This window comes from Ursus arctos, unplaced genomic scaffold (genome assembly GCF_023065955.2).
Source record: "Ursus arctos isolate Adak ecotype North America unplaced genomic scaffold, UrsArc2.0 scaffold_13, whole genome shotgun sequence".
Lineage (NCBI taxonomy): Eukaryota > Metazoa > Chordata > Mammalia > Carnivora > Ursidae > Ursus > Ursus arctos.
Genome location: NW_026622797.1, coordinates 5,792,887 through 5,808,824, shown reverse-complemented (window position 1 = coordinate 5,808,824; position 15,938 = coordinate 5,792,887). Strand labels below are relative to the sequence as shown.

General features: G+C 36.0%; 1 protein-coding gene across 2 annotated transcripts in view; it reads left to right on the top strand.

Moving 5' to 3' along the window:
- PACRG (parkin coregulated) overlaps positions 1–15,938 on the top strand; it is a 497,419-nt gene that overhangs the window by 216,806 nt on the left and 264,675 nt on the right. The window lies entirely within an intron of this gene.

Sequence of the window (15,938 nt, the reverse complement as noted above, 5' to 3'; positions counted from 1 at the left end):
TGATGAGCACTGGGTATTATACGCAAGTGATGAATCATTAAATTCTACTCCTGAAACTAGTATTACACTATAAAAACTAACTAAAATTTAAATAAAAACTTGAAACATTAAAAAAATTAAGATAGAAATTATTTCTAAAATATTCCACATGTCATATTATGGATGTAGAAGTCTTCGTCCATTTTTCTCTTGTAGTGTGCTATTTTTTTCCTCACTTATAAGAATTCACTCTGTATTAAGTATATGAAATATTTTTCTCTCATACTGCAGATATGCTTTTTAAATGTAGCAACATTTAATAGTAAAATGAAGCCATCTTTGTGATTTCTGCTTCTGGAGGCACGCTTAGGAATGTCTCTCTCATCCCAAGATAATATAAAAGTCATTTATATTATTTCAATTTTCTTCCTATACATTTACGAGACTAAATATCATTTAGAATAAATGTTGGCATGGGAAGTCAATTAGGGAAACTAACAGTGTTCCTCCAGAATGTTTAATTAGGTGTTACAGCCCCTCTTGGTAAGTAATTGTTTCTTCCTTAGTAGACACAGCTCTACATCGGTTTTCAGCTGCACGTTGCATTCCTTATGTGGGGCACTGCCAACCTTAAGAAGCACCAGTATGCACTTTCCCACACCCAAATAGTAAAGAATTCACATGACTTCCTACCGGGCAGGGATTCATACTGGCAGAAAGAATAGGGGAAAATATGGCATTTTTAATTACTTGTACGATCAGCCCCAAACCACTTTGACCTGAATTATCCAATATTTGGGGTGAGGGAGGGTTATCCTGGAACTGTCTGGAAATAAATATAAATAAGAGGATATCATGAGATTACTGGGAGGCCCATTCTGTTTGGTAGGAAGCAGTCAAGGTATCATTCACCTCTCATCAGAACTGATATGTCTCTGAATGCAAATCCCAGCGGGGCACTCACGAGCTTAGCATGAGATGATTTATGGAACCTACCTTCATTAATTCAGCAGTTACTTTTGAGCACCTGTATGTGTGAAGCACTGTAAGGCTCTCAAGCTGTTCATTGGCCTATGAGGTTTAGATATTATGACTGAAACCTGTATTAGACAAATGTTTGCCAAAGTCCAAACTCATAGTGGAAGCTCAATAAAAGATTGGGTATTCACTGCCCACCTAACTCTTTAGACCCTCAACAAACTTCATTCAGATTAAACACAATGAAAATTCAAAAATAAAATTGGCGTAGGCTTCTATATATTTGCTTAATATTTTAGGAACACACAAAATTTCCCTTCTTGAAGAGGATTATCATTCTGTAAGGTTAAACATGTTAATCATAAAGATTGTGTTTATCTTATTTTATTTTTTAGAGAGAGAGAGAGTGCAGCGGGGAGTGGGGGGGTGCGGAGGAGTTGGGGGGGGGGTAAGGAGAGAGAGAATCTCAAGCAGTTTCCACGCACAGCACAGACCCTGACGGAGGGCTTGATTTCTCAACCCTGAGATCATGACCTGAGCCAAAATCAAGAGTTGGGTGCTCAGCCTACTCAGCCCCCCATATGCCCCAAAGATTGTGTTTATATATGAAGTCTCCTGTTCCCCTGCAAGGTTCAATCCACCATACATGACTAATTTTCTCATGAGCTTTACTTTAACCTAAGTTTTTCATGATTTCTGAGTAGAATATAATTAATCCTGGTGATTTATGGACTGCCCTGGTATTTTGGAGTCTTTAGCATGAAATCTTCCATTCAGAATACTGCAAGTGGACATGCGAACCTGCAGTTTTACTTAGGAACATGAATTACGAAATGTAATTATAAACACAAATGCCTACATTGGTATTAATTTTACAACTTATAAATGTACTAAAACCTCCAGTTGGATGTACTTGTAACATCCTATGGTTGAATTCATTTAAATGGATTGCAAAAGAGTAAGCTGTAAGCTGAATTCTATTTAGATTAGTCTGATCATTAAGATCCTTGTATAGGGTTAAAAATCTGAGATAGCAGTGAACTGAATAATGTTAGTCCAGGCCACCCCTGCTACATTTGTTTTTCTTCTTCCATTGCAGACCTGGCAGTCTCTTAATGGGATCAGCTGCATCTGTCATTGGGTAATGCCCAGTCAACCTGTTGGTCCCCATGTGGGTCCTTGGAGGGCCCCAGCCTCACCTTGGCCTCTGCCCTTTCTGTTTTTGTGAGCAGTAAAGGCTTTCCCAGAAGTCATCCTTTGAGGATGCTGATGGAAACCACTTTCCACTGACCTTCCCCTCACAATGCCACTCCACAGAGCTCCCTTAAAGAGCAGAACTACTCACTCCAACCTAAGAAGCACATAGGCCTCCTTACTTAGTAATATTTGTAGTCTTTGATGTTAAGCTGATCTGGATTTAAACTGTAGCTCTGGCTTTTCTCAGTGTGTGTCCCTGGCTATGTAACTTGACTTTTCTTCATCTCACTGCCTTAATCTGGTAAATAAGGACACTGTAGGTTGTTCTGAAAAATACAAACATCATCCATAAGGGAGCCCCTGGCTGAGCAGGAACTCAGCAAATAGTAATTCACATTATTGTTATTTCATATCACTGTTCATTTTTTTTTTTCAAGAGTTTCTATTGACCATACTATGATCCAGGAGCTATGTTAGGTACTGAGGCTACAACCATGAATATTGCAATGTCTACCCTCAGAAGCTTACAGTTTAGTGAGGAAAGAGACAGATATCAAATCACCTACCGTTCAGAGAAATTAGTGTTGAGACTGGGGCTTCTAAAACACATGGGAGGGTTCCTATAACCCAGCTTCAGAGCTGCCAGCAAGTGCTTCCAGAGATGCTGATAGTCCCAATTTCTGAAGGAGAGGCGAGGATTTGGCATAAGGAGGAGGAGTGCCTTCTCAGCAGAGGTGGTGGCATATGCAGGGGCCCCGGCAACTGATTGGAGGTTTGTGGGCTCTGCAAAGACCGCAGTGTGACTCAAGAGCTGAGTTCACTAGACCCAGCAGTGCAGGCTGAACTTTTAAATAGTGGGATAGTCACTGTTCAGGAACTGATTTTATGCATTTTCAAAAGATTTAATGAAACTGAACAAGGAAGAAATGGGTCTCCATGAAGTGAATAATGAACAATACAGCAATTTTCCAAAGACTAGGGGGTGGAGCTGGGAAGTCTGGAATGTAGAATTCGAAAAGCCCTGTTTTCTCCACCATGCTTGCAGTTTTAAATATTTGCACATCCCCCAGACCTAGCCATAATAACACAGCATGAGAACTAGGCCAAATCAAGACTTTTTTTTAATGAGGTGGGAGTGACAGCCAATAAATAGAAAGCAGAACTAACAGGTTTAAAAGCCATCAGACCAAATCAAAGAGAAGAAAAGGAGAGGAAAATGGTCATCTGTGGGTAACTTCTGATACGACTCAGTCTCTATTTTATAAATTGGAAATGAGCAGTTTTCCCAAGGACATGATATCCTTTCTTATTCCTAAGACACAATGACTACTTAAAGAAATTATCTCCGCTGCATTTGATTTTTCATGGAATTTGACTTCGTTATTTGGTCTTATTTGTGGGATTTGGGGTTTGATCAATAGATACTTATTCACACAAGAGAATATAGCAAAGTTACACTGATAAAATTTTGTTGATAACTTTTATATCAGGTGATTAAATTCTGGCCTAATGTGCCAAGACAGAACCTCATAATATACGTTATGGCATTTGTTTAGTCCAAGAAAACTCACTCATCCAAGAAGTCCACTGATAGCATACTCATTTAATATAATTACCCTATTATGCATAAAATTATGTGTTTAAAGAGAGTTAGGCAACCTGCTTTAATCACTGCAGTAAGTTGTAAATGAAATGAAAAAATCCTGGCTGTGATCTTAAAAGCATTCTGTACCCTGTCTGCTATCACTGAATAAAGGCATATTTTTCAGAATGACATCAAAATATTGCAATCATTTATTTGGAAGTAAGAAATCTTAAGAACTTCTAATTAAAAAATCCTGTAGGTTGATCCATATTACACATTATAGACCCATCTAGAAGACAACAAGTTAATGCTTGTGGAGTGTGTTGTATACAGTCTTGGTGGTTTGAGAGCTACTTCTGAGTTGCTGTGTCTGCTTGTTGCTAGTTAAGGTTTTCCATGGAAAAGTTTCTTGACTGACCAGCAATAAGATTCACTAGTTTGACTTTGACCCCTCCCCACATCTGACCCTCAACAAGTTCTCTGATGTCACATATGCATGTATGGAGTGAAAGAGAGGGAGGTAAAGAAAAATTATTTGAGCCAAACAACAGAATGATTTTATAAAATGTTTTTTTCAGGTTAAAAGAGAGAGAGGAGAAATATAGAGAGCAGCAACTATATTTTAATTATCTTGGTGTTGCCCACAGTGACTTGATCATAGCAGATGCTCAAAAAATAGTCTTCAGATGGGTGAATAAATGGATGAAAGATATGTCTTTCCATTTTGTAAAACAGTTTGGTTGAGTATTTGGGGGAAATTCTGTTGACAAATGAATAGAGAAGAATATTACTATAGACAACCAAGAGACTATAAATGGATATTTATTCTTTTGCAGAAGCTTTTTTCTTGTCATCAAAGTGTGTTTGATTTATTAGGTAGGCCTACCCAGCAGTGAGTATGTGGAGAAATTTGGCTCCTCTGTAATGGGAAGTCATAACCTGGAGATCTGACAGCTGGATCCAGTGCTTACATGTGTTTGATAAGCCTGAGTAATTGTTTTTTTGTTTTTGTTTTTGTTTTTGTTTTTGTTTTTTGTGAGACATTACAAATGGAGAATTTTCATGTCCAGATCTCTGGCTTCTCTTGCAAGTTCTGACAATACTGAGTATATGTTCCCGTGTGTCAGTATATATCTGGAGTCAAGTAACACCTTCCTTGTTTTCTCCATTCCCATGGGTTCCTACTAAGTCCACCATGGTAGTCTAATACCAGTTGACACCAATTACACTGTTTACATTATTGTTTTTCTTAAAGTAGGTAAATATTCCTATAAGGCCAGATTGACTGGGTGAGCCTCATGTTGCCAGAAAAATGAGAGAGAGCAAATGTTTGTGTGGAAGTGAATATCACCTTGTTGATGGATATACAAATAAAATATATCTCTGGGGAAAGAACGAGACACCGCCTGCCTCTATGATTCAATTTACTTATATAGTTCCTATAAGCATTTGAATTTTAATTCTTGTTTTCCAAATATCAGTGATGAAAGGAAGAGAAAATTGAGTCTGTTGGCAGTACAAGAATGGAATTAGAAATGATATGCACTGGAAAAATCTGGGGAAGTAAAAGTGGCAGGAGATGGAGAAAGGAAATATTTCTAATTCAAATCCCACTTTTCTCCTATATTCACTTCTTGCTGAATATTGTTGTTTTGTTTCTTAATTATTTTCTCTCTCTCTTACTCCCATCTTCTTCACAGAAATTATTTCGTTTGTCAACAGCCACAGGTAGAATGGACTCATAAGGAAATGAAGTCTAACACCAACTACAGCAACAATGACAACTGCTGTTATTTATTGTCCTTCTTTACTCTGCTTGCCACTAAATTAGGTGTTTTATTTTTTCTTTTATTTTTTTTAAGATTTGTTTATTTATTTTAGAAAGAGAGAGAGAGCACAAGGGGTGGGAGGAAGAGCAGAGGGAGAGGGAGAGAGAGTCTCAAGCAGACTCTTCACTGAGCATGGAACCCAATGGGTATTGATCTCACAACCCTGAGATCATGACCTGAGCTGAAACCAAGTGTGGGGCACTTACCTGACTATGCCACCCAGATGCTCTTAGATTAGGTGCTTTAAATAAATTAGCCCTAATCCTCACAATATTTATTTAAGATAGCATTACTAACCCCATTTTTACGTATGCTGGGACTGAACCTTAGAATGGTTAGATAATTTCCCCAGCTAATAAAAGCAGACCAATATTCAAATTAGGTTCACATGACTGTGTTCTTTCCACTTGGACTTACTTAATAGTTGGCTAACCATTCCAACTGGATCATTAACTCATGCTTAAAAAAATAATAACCCCATCAGCCTGTTTCAGAGTTCATTGATCCTGAAGTATAACGTAGAAAATAATTCTCTTACTATAATTTAAACCACGGTTGGTCTTTACTTTTCAAATTAACACATAAAAAGGTTTTTAAAATTTCAGAGCTTTTGTTGTGTACTTTCCTGATACATATGTAACATTATATACAAAGTACATTAGCTATGATATCTAGCATTGATAAAATTCTAGTTTATATGTTTCTACTTTCATATATATGCAAATTTAATGTGTGTATGGAATTTAAATACTTTCCTAACAAACATATTTATTTGTTCATTTGTTCATTCATTTAGATTAGTAGTATACAGAAAAAAGCCTGGGCTGTGAGTCAACCCAGCATACAAGATCTGGCTCTACTATTTACTACTGTAAGACCTTGTTCAAGTTACTTCACTCTCTGTATTTCAGGTTTTTTTTTTTTTAAATTTTAAAATAGGACTAACAATGCTGTGTTTATTTGAAAAATAAACTGATGTATAGGTTATCCATTTCTTCTTGACTGTGCTGTGATAGTTTTCCTCTTTCAAGAAATATGTCCATTTCATCCACAGTGTCATATTTATTGGCATAAAGCTCCTCCCTAATATTAATTTATTATATTATTTATATAACAAAGTATTACAGAATATTACAGAAGACTATTGAAAAACAATGAGGAGTCAGCCATGGTTTCACCACTCTCATTCCCCTAAGTGGTCATTTGTGTCTTCTCTCTTTTTTAGTGATCTTTATGGTCAGAGGCTTATTGATAGTATTGATCTTCTCAAAGGGTCATCTTTAGGTTTCACTGATTTTCTCCATCACTTTTCTGTTTTCTACTTCATTAATTTCCACTCAAATATTTGTTTTCTTTTTCTTTTAGTTTTTTTGTGATTATAGTTGACACACAATGTTACATTAGTTTCAGGTGTAGAGAGTGATTCAGCTTCTCCATACATTATATTATAATCACCATAAGTAAAGCTACCATCTGTCATCACACAGCACTATTACAGATATCATTGACTATATTCCCTATTCTGTGCCTTTTATTCTTGTGACTGTATCTCCTACTCCCCTTCACCTATTTTGTCCATCCTCCTACCCCCTTCCCACTGGCAACCGTCAGTTTGTTCTCTATGGGTCTGATTCTGCTATTTGTTTGTTTTTTCAGTTGTTTTCTGTTTTTAGATTTCACATATGAGCCGAATCATGTAGTATTTGTTTTTCTCAGTCTGACTTATTCCGCTCAACATAATACCTTCAAAGTCCAGCCATGTTGTCACAGATATCAAGATCTCATCCTTTTTTATGGCTGAGTAATATTCCATTATAGCTGTCTCTTTATACCACATCTTTAGCCATTTATCTATTGATGGACACTTAGGTTGCTTCCAAATCTTGGCTATTGTAAATAATCCTGCAATAAACATGGGGGTGCATATATCTTTTCAAATTAGTGTTTTCATTTTCTTTCGGTGAATACCTGGTAGTGGAATTTGGATCATATGGTATTTCTGTTTTGAATTTTTTTAGGAACCTACATACTGTTTTCTACAGTGACTGTATCAATTTACATTCCCACCAAGAGTGCATGAGGGTTCCTTTTTTCCTCCACATCCTCACCAAAACTTGTGATTTCTTGTCTTTCTTATTTTAGTAATTCTGACAAGTGCAAGGTGTTATCTCATTGTGGTTTTGATTTGTTCTATCAAAATATCAACAGCATTTTTCACAGAACTAGAACAAGTGGTACTAAAATTTACACGGAACCACAAAGACTTCGGATAGCCAAAGCAATCTTGAGAAAAAAAGAATAAAGCTGGAGGTATCACAGTTCCAGATTTTAAGATAAACTACAAAGCTGTGGTAATCAAAACAGTATGGTATGGGCACCAAAATAGACACGTAGATCAGTGGAACAGAATACAGTGTTCAGAAATAAACCATACTGGGGCGCCTGGGTGGCTCAGTTGTTAAGCGTCTGCCTTCGGCTCAGGGCGTGATCCCGGCGTTCTGGGATCGAGCCCCACATCGGGCTCCTCCACTGGGAGCCTGCTTCTTCCTCTCCCACTCCCCCTGCTTGTGTTCCCTCTCTTGCTGGCTGTCTCTGTCAAATAAATAAATAAAATCTTTAAAAAAATAAAAAAAAGAAATAAACCATACTTATCTAGTTAGTTAGTGTAGGAAAAAGGAGGCAAGAATATAAAATAGGGAAAAGATAGTCTCTTCAATAAATAGTGCTGGGAAAATTGGACAACAATATGCAAAAGAATGAAACTGGACCGCTTCCTAACACCACACACAAAAATAAACTCAAAATGGATTAAATAACTAAATGTGAAACCTGAAACCATAAAATTCCTAGAAGAGAATACAGGCAGTAATTTCTCTGACATCAGCCATAGCAACATTTTTCTAGATATGTCTCTTAAAACAAGGGAAACAAAAACAAAAATAAACTATTGGTACTGCATCAAAACAAAAAGTTTTGTTTTTTTTTCCCCCTGGGTCTAATACTGAAAAAAGCTTTTTTTTAATAATAATTTTTTATTATATTATGTTAGTCACCATACAGTACATCTCTAGTTTTTGATGTAAAGTTCCATGATTCATTACTTGCATGGAACACCCACTGCGCCATGCAATACATGCCCTCCTTAATACCCATCGCCAGCCTATCCCATTTGCTCAGTGAAGGAAGTCATCAACAAAACAAAAAGGCAATCTACTGAATGGGAGAAAATATTTGCAAATGATATATCTAATAAGGGGTTAGTATCCAAAATATATAAAGAACTTCTACAACTCATCACCAAAAAAACCAAACAAGCCAATTAAAAAATAGGCAGGGAATCTGAATAGACATTTTTCCAAAGAAGACATACAATGGCCAAAAAATACATGAAAAGATTCTCAACATCACTAATCCTCAAGGAAATGCAAATCCACTCACATATTTTTTATTTCCTTTGTTTTTCCTACTGTGGTTCATATTTTCTACTCTTTTTCTAATTTCTTAAGGTAGAAGATGAGGTCATTGACTTGAGATATTGCTATAAATTTCTAAGTACTATTTTAGTTGCATCTCACAAACCTTGATATAGTTTATTTTCATTCCGTTGAAATACTTCAACATTGTTCTTTTGATTTCTGACAAGTGTAAGGTGTTATCTCATTGTGGTTTTAATTTGTTCTATCAAAATATCAACTGCATTTTTCACAGAACTAGAACAAGTGGTACCAAAATTTACACAGAACCACAAAGACCTCGGATAGCCAAAGCAATCTTGAGAAAAAAAGAATAAAGCTGGAGGTATCACAGTTCCAGATTTTAAGATAAACTACACCTAGTTTATCTTAAATTTTTGTTTAATTTCCAAATATTTGGGGATGTTTCCAGATATTTTTCTGTTAGTAATTTCTAATTTAATTTCATAAAATTAGATAGCATTCTTCATATAACTTGAATTCTTTTAAATTTACTGAGACTTATTTTATGACCCAAAATATGGTCTATTTTGGTAAATGTTCTGTATGCACATTAAAAAATGTGCATGTTACCATTTTGGCTGTAGTGCTCTATAAATGCCAATTAGATCAATTGGTTGATAATGTCATTTATTATCAATTGACTGTTAATGTTATCTAGTTTTTGTATCTTTACTGATTTTTTTAGTCTACTTGTTCTGTAAGTTATTGAGAAAATGGTATTGAAATCTGTCATTGATGGGAGGCCTGGCCACAGGAAGAAGTCTTCTTTGTGTGTGTTTCCTGTAGCCTGTAGTGGGGGTTAGGGGGGGGAGTCTCCAGTCCCATGTGATAAAGCAGGCAAGAGTGTGTGGGTCACCCAAGGAGTGGGAAGGAGTGGCCCTACGTTCCAAAGTTGGTCTAATCACATCCACCTTTGTGAACATCTTTTCCAGTGTAGTTTGAGCATGTTCTTTTAATAAACATCTTTGCTTTCTCAAAACAAAACAAAACAAAACAAAACAAAACAAAACAAAACAAAACAGGAACAAAAACATAACCATAGTTATGACTTCCTCTAATTCTTCCTGCAGTTCTATCAGCTTTTGCTTTGTGTATGTTGAAGCTCTGTTACTGGGTGCATAAATGTTTAGGATTGTTATATCATCTTGATAAATACTTTATCAGTATGAAATAACCTTCTTTATCCCTGGTAGATATCTGTGCTCTAAAAGCTACTTTGTTGATGTTAATATAGCCTTTTTACTTTTAATTTACTGTGTCTTATATTTAAAGTATGTTTTTGGAGGCTGCATATAATTTTTTTAAGTTTTTTATTCTAATTCTAGTATAGTTAACATACAATGTTATATTAGTTTCAGGTGTACAATATAGTGATTCAGCAGTTCCATACATTACTCAGTGCTCATCAGGATAAGTGTATTCTTAACTACCTTCACTTGTTTCATCCATCATCCCACCCACCTCCCCTCTGGTAACCATCTGTTTGTTCTCTATAGTTAAGAGTCTGTTTCTTGGTTTATCTAGCTCTATCTTTTTTTCTCCTTTGTTTATTTTATTTCTTAAATACCACATACGAGTGAAATTGTATGGTATTTGTCTTTCTCTGACTAATTTATTTCACTTAGCATAATACTCTCTAGCTCTATCCATGTCCTTGCAAATGGCAAGATTTCATTCTTTTGATGCCTGAATAATATTCCATTATAAATATATATATATATATATCTCACATCTTCCTTATCCATTCATCAGTTGGTGGACGCTTGGGGTTTTTCCATAGATTGACTATTGTAAATAATGCTACAATGAACATACAGATGCATGTATCCCTTTGAATTCCTGTTTTTGTATTTTGGGGCCAAATACCCAGTAGTGTGATTACTGGATTGTAGGGTAGTTCTATTTCTAACTTTTTGAAGAACCTATACTATTTTCCACAGTAGCTGCACCAGTTTGCATTCCCACCAATGGTACATGAGGGTTCCTATTTCTCTACATCCTAGCCAACACTTGTTGTTTTTTGTTTTTTATTTTAGATGCTGCATAGAATTCTGCCTTGTATTTTCTATAATCTGATAAGATCCGACTCTAAATTTAACTTAATTTCCTTTCATATGATTATCTTTCATATGGTTATGATATGGTTGTTTTATAATTTATCATCTTGCTATTTGTATTTTTATTTGCCCCATCTGTGTTTTATTCCCTTCTTCCTCTTTTTTAAAAAAATTCTGTTCGGGTAAGGATATTTTATGATTTCATTTAATCTTATTTATTAGTTCAAAATTTTTATTGTTCTATTTTAGTGGTTGCCACAAAGTTTATAGTATATATTTTAACTTGTCACACTAAAACTTCAAAAGATATTATATCACTTACTATATAGTATAAGAATATTACAACAACATTCTGCCATTTCTTTCCTCCTAAGGTTTGTGTTATATTATACCTCTTACTTGTACGTGTTATAAACCAATAACAAGACATTGTTATTATTCTTGTTTCCAGTAGTCAATTATCTTTTACAAAGACTTAAATAATGGGAAAAATTTACTCATATAGTTACCGTTTCTGATGCTCATCTATCCTTTTCATAGCCACAGGTTTTTATATGGTATCATTTTCCTTCTGCTTGATTGACTTCCTTCAACTTTTTTTGGAGTGCAGTTTTGCGGCTTTGAATTTTTTCATATGTCTGAAATAGTCTTTTTCATATGTCTGAAATAGTATATAGTAGCACTTTCTCATATGTCTGAAATGTTGGCTTTTGAAAGATATTTTTGAAGAGTAAAGATATCTCATTTTACATTAAATGTATCTTTTATTCTCTGGCTGCTTTTAAGATTGTCTCTTTGTCATTAGTGTTCAACAATTTGATTATGATGTGCCTCTGTGGTTGTCCTCACATTTCTTGTGCTTGAGGCTTATTGATCTTCTTGGATCTGTTGGATTACGATTTTCATCAGACTTGGAAAATTTCAGCCATTATTTCTTCTTCTGTCCCCCTTCCCCTCTGTCTTTGGAGACTCCACTTATACTTGTATTAAGCTGTTTGAAGTTGTCCCATAGCTCACTGATACTCAATTTTTCCCATCCTTTTTTATTTGGAAGCTTTCTGTTGCCGTATCTTGAAGCACATCAGTCCTTTTTTCTGCGATGTCTAATCTGCCATTAATTGCTTCCACTATCTTTTTCATCTCAGATATGCTTTTTCTCAACTCTGAAGTTCTAATTTTTTTGTCTTGTTTTAAATATCTTCCACATCTCTACTTAAGATGTCCAGTCTTTCTTATAGGTTCCTGGGTGTATGAAATACAGTTATAATAACAATATCCTTGTCTACTAATTCTGTTATCTGTGTCATTTCTGAGTCAGTTTCAATTGATTGGTTTTACTTTTCATCATGGGTTTTAGTTTCCTGTTTATTTGTATATCTGTTATGCAAAAAATTTTGTGAATTTAACTTGCTGGGCACTAGATACTTTTGGGTTCCTATAGTTCCTATAAATGTATTGTAGCTTTGTTCTGGAACACAGTCAAGTTACCCAAAAGCAGTTTGGTCCCTTTAGGTCTTGCTTTTATGCTTTGTCAGGCAGAACCAGGGCAGCATTTCCTGAGGGCTAATTTACCCCACTACTGAGCCTTCTGAGTACTCTACCAAGTGACAAAAGATTTATGAGGTTTTTCCATTCAGGCTGGTGGCAACAGGCACTGTTCTCTGCTATGATTGCCCCAGGCATGTGATCACTAAGGCTTTCAGATGCTTCTTTCTCCAGGCACAGGTAGTTTCCTCACACAAAGTGACCAGAATTCAGCTGAATACACTGGAGGACCAGCTGTAGACCTCCAGAGCTCTCCTTCTTGCAGGTCACTTGTTGCTGGTCCTCTGTCCTTGGAACCACAGCTGCCTTGGGCTCCCTGGACTCCCTGCTCTGTCTCCTCACCTCGGGGAGAACACCGGACTTCTCCACTTTGCTCCACTGACTGCAGACTCCCTCCAGGCATTGAGTGGGGGCAATCACAAGTCTTATCTCATTCATTTCCTGTCTCTCAGTATCACTGCCCTTCATTACCCGATGACCAATGTCTTGAGAACCATTGTTTCATGTATTTTCATATGTATTTCATTTTTTATATATTTTATTTTTTAATATATTTTTTAGTTGTTTCAGGCATGAGGGTTAATCAGGTCCCTCTTTCTCCATCTTAGTCAGACCTGGAAGTTGCTGAGCTCCAGACTGACCCAGAATTTCCTGGGGGCAATTCCCAATTCACCAAGCTCAAACAGAAAGCAGCCATCTCACTAGGCAGCCAGGAGTCTTGGTCCCAAGTAACAGAAGAGCAGAAAGCAGCAGTGCAAGTTCAGCTGGGGTGTCACAGCTAAACTGGTTGCTTTTTAAATCCCGTCTCTCAAAGCTTCCTAAATCTAAACTCTCCCACTCACCCCGGAAAACCTTATTGTTTTTGTTCTGAGTTTACAACCTCCAAAGGCACATCAGAGAAAATAAGGGGACTTGACCAAAATTTAATCCCTTGCACTTCCCTCAGTGATCCTTTAACCATGTAGGTCCTCAGATTTTCCATAGATTCCCTCCAACACACACACGCACACACACGCACACACACACACACACACTCATGCATGATGATTGCGCTCGGTTCTTCAAAGATGGGTCACCATAGTACTTCTATGAGATACTTTCTCAGCACTTCTTTTCTATCCATACCTCTTCTGAAATAAAAGCCAGCATAACAACAACATTTCTACAGCAAAATCACAGCATATTGACTGAATCTCACCCACTAGGCTCTCATTTAAATCCACATATGATCTTGTGACCAGCTTTAGTTTGCAGGTCCTCTACACCACTCAGTGAAAAGAGGGTCATTTGTGTATCATTTTGTGTCTAGATCCCTTACTTCTTGCACATGGAACAGTACACAGAATAACAGGTGGGCGGAAGATAGTTTGTTTCCCATTTTAACAAAATCTGGCCCAAGTTTAGTCAAGCCCAAGTCTAAAGAGTTCCTAGGAGACACTGAGGCCCATTTGTGCTGAGTGGTGGCTCAGCATCTCACACAGTCAGGGGGCCCTACATCCCTTCCCTTCACCAGGAGATGCCCAGGCTCTAATCTACCCCAGGTGAGAGGTCTGGGTTGGGAAACATGAGAGTCTCTTCAGCTGCTAAACATCCATGTGTGTCATGTCGAGAGGACAGCTGTTAACACTGTCTACGAGGGAAGCATGGAACCACTTGCCTCCTGAAGTGAACTTCAAATTAGCTTCAGCTCTTTTATTTAACTACTTGTTGAGCTTTGAGCAAAGCACATTACCTGGGCTTGTTTCTGTTTCTTTATCTGTTAGTAAAGAAAAGGCCATGACAATTTGATTTACAAGAATCTTTCCAGCTCCAGAAGTCTTTGATTGCTTATTTTTGTATAGATACAGGACAACATAACTAAGAGAGAGTAGAATCCTGGGTTTCGTTCAGTAAATTCAATGAAGCAGAAGACTAAAAAGTGTGTGGACAGACCTATTTAGCACATCCGTGTGACAGCAACAACAAAATCTAAGTCATTAACATAGTTCTTCATATATGCATTCATTTAGTAAACATTTCATTCTTTGAGATATTTGTATCATGTGACCTTAAATAAGAAATTAGTGGCAGAGATAGGAATAAAGTATATTTCAAAGCCCTTTGTCCTGTATGAATCTCTCATTTTATATATTATTCTATAAAATAAAATTATGCCATATTAAAAGAAAATGAACTCAGCATTGAAAAGGTAAAACTTTCCATCATGGAAATTTATCTTATTAGGATCTGAAATTTAACATTGCATTAATGTGGCTCATTACATTTAATGATTTCAATAAAAATACAGACAATAGTCCTCAAAATTTGCTTAGATCTTCTTCCTGTGGTCTTTAGAAAAAGATTTTGCTTTCCTGTGTGGATCTTCTCCAGAATTTTTAATCTAAGCATGATTTCTTTGACAATCCAAATTATGGAAATTATTAGCACAGCTAGCCACTTGCTTCCTTCAGACGATGAACAGTGCACTAATTAGCTATGCTGTGACACATTCCATCGATGATTAGCCAACTGCGATGGAGTTATTTACAACTCTGGAAGCTGTGCAGAAGCTTACACATTTGAAGCTAGGGCTAAATCATTCCTGGCAATAGAATTTCAAGCTTACACTTAAAAAGCTGCTGAAAAACTGTAAGTGTGAGTTTTACTATTGTTATAAAATTTCATTTTCATGAGATTTGTGTTTCTTTTCATTTACTAATAGATTATCATTTTTAAAAAGAAAATTAGGTACAGTGAGTAGAAAGAATTGAAAATTATAAATTCTTTGTTTTGAATGACATGAAACATACTAATATTTAAGTAAAATGAGATACTCCTATATTTAGGCATTTATGTATTTGTGTTATTTACATAGCTGGGCTTGTGTTAGTAGAAAACACAGAAATGTTCATATTCAAAGCAAATAAAAAATGATACTAAACTTTGTAGTCTTAGTATTTGGGATTCAAGGTCATTTTGAAGATCTAAGGTTTCAATAGCATTGCGTCTAGTAAAAAAAAACTTTTTTGATTCCCTAACCATTATGCTATAAAACAGAGCTCTTAGGTTAAATTTAAGAAACAAAGAATTGAATGTGATCCACTACACCAGATCTGTTTTGCCATACTAGATGATACCAAACTGTTCATTATTTTTTTGCAGAGATAATAAAGCAAAATATTAGATTCTGATTTATCTAGTGTTTTACTAAAGCAAAATGCATTATTTGTTATTTTGGTTTTTGCATCATTCCCTCAGAAAAAGCAGGAAGAAATGAAGGGTTCTTGCTGACAAATTTATTAGCATGCTTATA